The 6,751-nt window shown below is 33.9% G+C and overlaps 1 long non-coding RNA gene across 1 annotated transcript; it reads right to left on the bottom strand.

Moving 5' to 3' along the window:
• Positions 1-1,443: 1,443 nt before the first annotated feature.
• Positions 1,444-3,541, bottom strand: LOC143537526 (uncharacterized). Its single transcript, XR_013136070.1, has 3 exons — positions 3,136-3,541; positions 2,285-2,427; positions 1,444-1,970 (listed from the first exon to the last, which is right to left on the bottom strand). It is a non-coding gene; the product is annotated as an uncharacterized LOC143537526 (long non-coding RNA).
• Between the last annotated feature and the right edge of the window lie 3,210 nt (positions 3,542-6,751).

The raw sequence follows: 6,751 nt of genomic DNA, 5'->3' as shown, positions 1-6,751 counted from the left end.
CCAACCATCGCCATCAGTGTCAGCCACCCATCACCTCCATCCGCCCGCTGCATCCATCAATCATCGCCACCCCATCACACACGCCGCCCACCGTCACCGCTGCCCACCACCACCTCCACTGTTACCGCCACCACCACCTCCACCGTTACCGCCACCGCTCCCACCACCACCATTCACTACCATTTTAATTTTATTTTTTATTTTTTTCTTACCTACCAACAATACAAAGTAATGATTTATTTCATTCCCATGTGGTAATTAAACATTTCATTGGAATGGTAATAACCCATTCCATTCCTTTGTCCATTCCATTACCACGCCTATTCCATTCCGTCGTTCATTTCATTACCCTATACCAAACAAACCCTAAAACTTTCACTGCATTAACACTTACTAATACATCTATTTTCTCCATCTAAACATAACTTTGTATTTGCATCTTGGATATAAATAAAAAACGATAACGAGGACAAGCATTAGTAAGAATTTACAAGAATAATTTTCGGTTGTGTTACTAGGACAATTTAGCAATTTAGTTTTGCATTACCAGGATAATTTAGCAATACATCTAGCTTCAATACCATTTCGCTTCGGTTAATGTTCAATTAATGTTTGGTTATAGGATACTCTTAACCATAATCATAACCACTTTATCGGTTAATCAAAGAACCTAGCTTGACCATAAACGTTCAGTCGATCTTGGTTATTGGTTAATTTGATTCGGTGACAGTTTAGTTATCGATTAAATTCGGTTAACGGTTAAGGTATACTTACACGTTACACCCAACTACTTAGTGGTTAACTATGACAAGTGACAAACTTGTACAATGGTAGCTAACTTGTACAACAGTAGTGAAGTAACGAACTTGTATAACAAGTTTGGGCAGCGGTAGCATGTTTGTTTAGCGGTATCAAACTTTGCATTGTAGTAGCAACTTTGAACTTACTATATGCGAGTTGCCTTTAGAATTTAGATTAAGTTTCTAGCGTGAGCTTTTTAAAATATCCTACTAGTAAGCTATATTTATAATTATATTAGTTAGTTTCTATTTTGTAGTTATGATTTATTATAATTAAGGGTTAACTATGACTAGATCGGGTTTCTTTGTAACTATTTTTATTATATTCGTATACATAATTGATCAAAATACGTAAACTTTACGAGATTTTTATTATTTTTAAATGTATATACCTAAACACACAAGTATGAGTATGTTGAATTGAATAATTAAAAAGTGTGATATACTTTACGGATGAAAACGGAAAAGCTCGTGAGTATTTTATCTACATTGAACATTATTATATTGTTTTCATTGTGCAACTTGTGATCAAATGGGCCATTGCGTATGAAGCCAGAAAAATGGGGCATCCTAGGTCTTATTTTGTATTCTTTCACCAAGAAAAACATGTGATACAATTAGTTTTTAAACGTTTTTGTTATCCTTTAATTCTAACAAATTTTGTGACCCGCGCGTTGCCGCGGAGGCGTAAGCCCATGAGAAGATAACTATGTTTAAACGTTAAGACACTCGCGTTGAAACGTTAAAGAGGTTTTTTGATTAATGATGGTGGATATACACTTGGTTACAATCGATAACAAAATTAGATGAAAAAATGTAACCAGATTGTTTTTCAAAACCACTTCTTTTTTCTTAGACGCCTACTGCCTTTTCCTGTACTGTTTTCTATATGTTCTTTTTCAACCGATGCAGCCTCAATAGCTGCTTCCGTTTGCTTCATTGTGCAACTATCTTCAATCTTGTCAAAATCAAAACTCACCGTTTCCCACCGGTTTTGGACAGGGTGGCCGCTAACTCCTTTCCAAGTTGTGTTTTGTACTATGGTTACTTCATCAGTTATATTGTTAACTGAAACTTCAGCAGCAGCTGCATATGCTAATTATTTAACATAAATCCATTGTCTTCTAGAACTTGAGCATGCTCTAGCTTTCGTTCCTCATTTCTTACTTCCTGCTCAAAAGGTTAAAAGTTAAAACATATTAGAATTTTCAATTCTGACTTGTTTCCTGAACAAATCAATCTGCACAAATCTTAACAATTCTAACAAAGAGCCATAATCCATAAATTCATATTCAAACAATAAGATATACAACTAAAAATACATATCCTAAGACACATTTGAATCTGAGTCCAACCCCGCGTTTTTAAATGTGAATACATATATGAGATTAGGCACTTATCTAAAACTGATACAAAGATATATCATATAATATATAAAATATTAGATGAAAAGAGTGGCAACAAAATCCATCTTCCTGACTTACCATATCTATCGGCTCGTGGGCTATGAACCGTCTTTATTGCGTGTGACTAATAAGTCATCCGAATTGTTATACAGGCACAATGCCTCAGCAGGCTCCCATTGGATATTCAATTTTTTTCCAGGAATTTGGTCTTCCAATTCAGGCTGCAAGAGAATTCAAATAGGTAACTGTTTCTTCATATTATGCTAGTTACCAAAACAGTATAAGTATAATGAGTTAGGCATGAGTATCATGTACTTACTTCAGCTTCAGCATTGTTGTGCTTTTTGAAAAAAATAAGAGTTCCATGCCCATAAAAATGCATTTAATTTTTCCATGACAGAAAGTTAGCACTTACCGTATGTCACTATAAGTTGTGCAAACAAATATCTAAAAGCTAGTGAGGTCCTTATTAAGGCCGGCCACAACAGTCAATATCATTCAAGTATAACACTTAATTTGGACATTCGACAATGCTTATACATGATCCTTAACCATTTTTATCCATATAATATGCAACTTTGTAACTTATACTAAATTTCTAACATGCAGCTTGAGGTCCTTGGGGTTAATAAGCTTTATCAGTTGTCCACAAATTAAGTGTTATTATGTGCCTTTTCTATCTCTTTTAAGAGATTAATGAAACTTACTTTTGAGCATTCACCGACTATACCACAAATTAAGTGTTTACTTGAATGATAAAAATTAGCATTTTTATTATGGTGTAATATCTCTATTACCAAACTGAAAATGAAAAAAATCAGGCAAGACCTATTCCTCAACATCATATGCTAGCATCATAATACCTTTTTTCTCATCAATCCACCAAAACACTAAAACCCCAATGGAAAGTAAAAACGTGTAACAATTACCTAAAGAGAAATCAGAACTCGCAAGTGCTTCATGCTTTCCATCCTGAAAAACACACTAAATTAATAGTCAGTCACTTAACATTAAACTGAGAGGCTTGAGTTTAGAAGCATAACTTAAGGAGTTGCAGACCATGGATAAAAGAGTGATAGAAGGGAGTTCATTAAATAGAGATGACGCGGCATATAAACGTACCTTAGATAAAGAGAAGTTCAACTGGCACCGATTATGGGCAGAGAAACCCTAACGCGAACCAGTGGTTGTTCGGCCGATGACAACCATGGCTGTGATAAATTGCAAGATGAGACGAATAAGGAGTTTTTTGTGAGGATTGATGTAGAAGACATAGGCGGTGTAAAATAGAGATAAAGGCAGACATGTGTGTGCCTGATAATCCCACATAAAAGACACTTGTGTGGCTAATAATCTCAGATTTGATGAATAGTAACTTTGAGAGACTGACAATATGTTACATTTTGATATATATATATATATATATATATATATATATATATATATATATATATATGATATAATTATATAAATTCTAAGTATGGATGCGTATGAGAACAGCATAATCTTCTCATTCTTTGTTTTCCATTTTATCTCACAAACGCTATACAGACGGTTCATCGGTGAACATGTCATAAAACCATAAATGAAGTGATCTAATCGTATATATTTGTTGGACATCAGACCCCAATGATCAAACACGAGCCACAATCTGAACAACTCGTTGAACACTTTTCTTTATTATTAAAACAAAACTGAAAATTTGACCTATAGAAAACACAATACCCTAACATTTCAACTTATACAAACAATGACTTGCATCATACTCTTAATCATAATAAAAACTATATCTCTAACTCTGATAATCACCTTTATAACTCAATCACTATCTCTTTTCTTTCTTGATTATAATGATCACTAACTTTTAACCTTTAGTCTTTTCTTTGGTTTAACCTTTTCTCCCTTTCACTTGTGAATCATTAGGATTAACCCTTTATTATTCATGAAAATCAAACAGTTTTCTATAACTCTAAGGGGCTGTTTGTTTTTCCTCAAAAGCTCTTCCAGACCACTTTTTCTCTTCGCCGCGCAGAACACGCGCAGAGGTTGTGGTCTGCAGTGTTTTGTTTTCCCGAAGAATGAAGAATGAAATACAATATACACTACACATGAACTAGCATTCGGCCTACTCAACTACTATCAATTCGTAGAATTTGCCTCCTAAGAAATCTAATCACCATCATCGCCATCACCAACATCTTTAATCACTTGATACCATTGTCGTGGTTCATACTCTTCATATATGTATCCTCCGATTGCATCAGAAAATCACCACCGTCCTCTTTATCTCTTACATCAAAAACAAGATCCTTCAACTGGTTTTTGGGTTGTGTAGATTCACACAACTCATCTACATTTTTTATTGCCATCATCATGACTTCTTCTTGTTCATGTTCTTCATCATCATCCGTGTGTAAATGGGGAGGAGGTGGGCCCAACTCTATACGCTCCCATTCCTCGAAATCCATACCCCACTCGCAGTAATCTACACCCGCCATTGCCAAAGCTTCAATCGAAATAGACATAATATCTAATACAATAACTGCACTTGTTTCAATTCTGCTATAATATATGTAGTTATTGTGCATATGCATGCTTGTGTTTATATGCTTATATATATATATATATGTGCCTTCCACAAAATATGGAAATTTCATATGTGGCATGCACGTATTGGAGTTGAAACGTAAACTTGCTCGTGACATGTATATACCTTTTCAAATTTTGTACTCTTTTATCGAATTAAAGAGGCTACATGAATGATTTTTTACGCTTTTATGTGTGCACGTACGGTCTTCTATATGGAACTTGGTACGAAATGAATGAGTTGAAAGTCCAAATGAATCTTTGATTTTTGTCACGGGTATAACATTTTGTGTACGGATGACAGAAGACTACAAGAGTAATGCTCTATCCTTTTAGGTTTCTTGCTTAATACGTCCTGTTAATAATTCGTGTTCACACTATTTCATTTATTGATTCTCGACTATTTTTTTAGATCATTTGACGATGACACAATCTTATGGAGGATAACTAGACAAATAAAATGCACAATATTTCCACATGGTTAATTACATTCCAAAGGGGATGGCTACTACGTCGACTAGTAGGCGGTGCTGGAGGCGACACCCTCTAGGTTCGGGGTGGCAATGGTGGTAACCCGTAGGTGGTTTAATTAGAGTATTATTGTGTCAAGGGCACAAAATGGGCTTGGTTAAATTGATAAAAGATGAGTATAGGGGCAATGCAATGTATTAATGATTTTATATTTGTTAATCAACTAAGTTATGGGTAGTATGGGTTTATTTGTGTTAACTTTTAGATTTATATAGGAAATTGAGAAATTGGAAGACCCTCTTTCTATTTTTAAATCTAAAATTACACTAAAATATACTCTCTCCGTCCCATTATAAATGTCATAGTTTGATTTATCAAGTCTTTCTTGTTTAACTTTGACCGACAATATTTTTGTTTGTCTTATATAATACTCGATGTAAAATATATGAACGGATTGAGTTTTAAATGTATTTTACATTGATATAATTTTCATCAAGTATTATCTGACACGAACAAAAATATTTACGGTCAAAGTTGCAAAAGAAAGACTTGAAAAGTCAAACTATAATATTTATAATGGGACGGAGGGAGTATTATATTTTTTCTCTCATTCTTAATTAAATAATATTTTTCATACTTTTATTATTATATTTTCTTTATCATTCACTCATAACCACTTTCAAAATATATTAAAAAAATTAAGACTCATAGAATGGCAGAGGCAAATAGAGCTTTTGCACATTTTTGTTAATCCATGAACAAGATCTATACATCTCGATTGGAAAAGAATCAAGAGAAAAAGAAAGAATCGGAATTTATCGATATATTTCTCGAAACAAACGAAAATGAAACGAAAGATGAAACCTAAATCATGGATCAACTAAGCCCCCTCGGGGACTTTATTAAGAATAAGAAAGAAAAACCTTATGTAAATACCATGGAATAAGGGTTGATCCTATTCATGAAGACTTAATTCTCGATTCTACGGGAATTTTTATGAAAGTCTTTCATTTGCTTCTCTTCGATGAAAGTTTGATTTTCCCATAATGTATCCTAATTTTTGGCCTAATTCTTCTTCTAATGATCGATTCAACCTCTGATCAAAAAGATATACCTTGGTTATATTTCATCTCTTCAACAAGTTTAGTAATGAGCATAACGGCCCTATTGTTCCGATGGAGAGAGGAACCTATGATTAGCTTTACGGGAAACTTCCAAAAGAACAATTTCAACGAAATCTTTCAATTTCTTATTTTACTATGTTCAACTCTATGTATGCCTCTATCCGTAAAGATAGGGTGCTATAAAAACCTTTTCAAATATACAAAAAAATCACCGGATTTTTGTACTCTTCTTCATTCACAACATCCTAAACCGCTCACTACATAATAAAAGCCACTCACTAAATTTGATGGACAAATAATGAATGCTCTTATGACATCAAGTGACAATGGTACTGGGCAAAGATAAGAACATGCGCCAATAAAG

The sequence above is a fragment of the Bidens hawaiensis genome, unplaced genomic scaffold (assembly GCF_021521415.1).
Source record: "Bidens hawaiensis isolate Kalapana, Puna unplaced genomic scaffold, B.hawaiensis_p1.1 tig00011228_1, whole genome shotgun sequence".
Lineage (NCBI taxonomy): Eukaryota > Viridiplantae > Streptophyta > Magnoliopsida > Asterales > Asteraceae > Bidens > Bidens hawaiensis.
The sequence above is the reverse complement of the archived record's forward strand: the minus strand, read 5'-3'. Positions and strand labels throughout refer to the sequence as shown.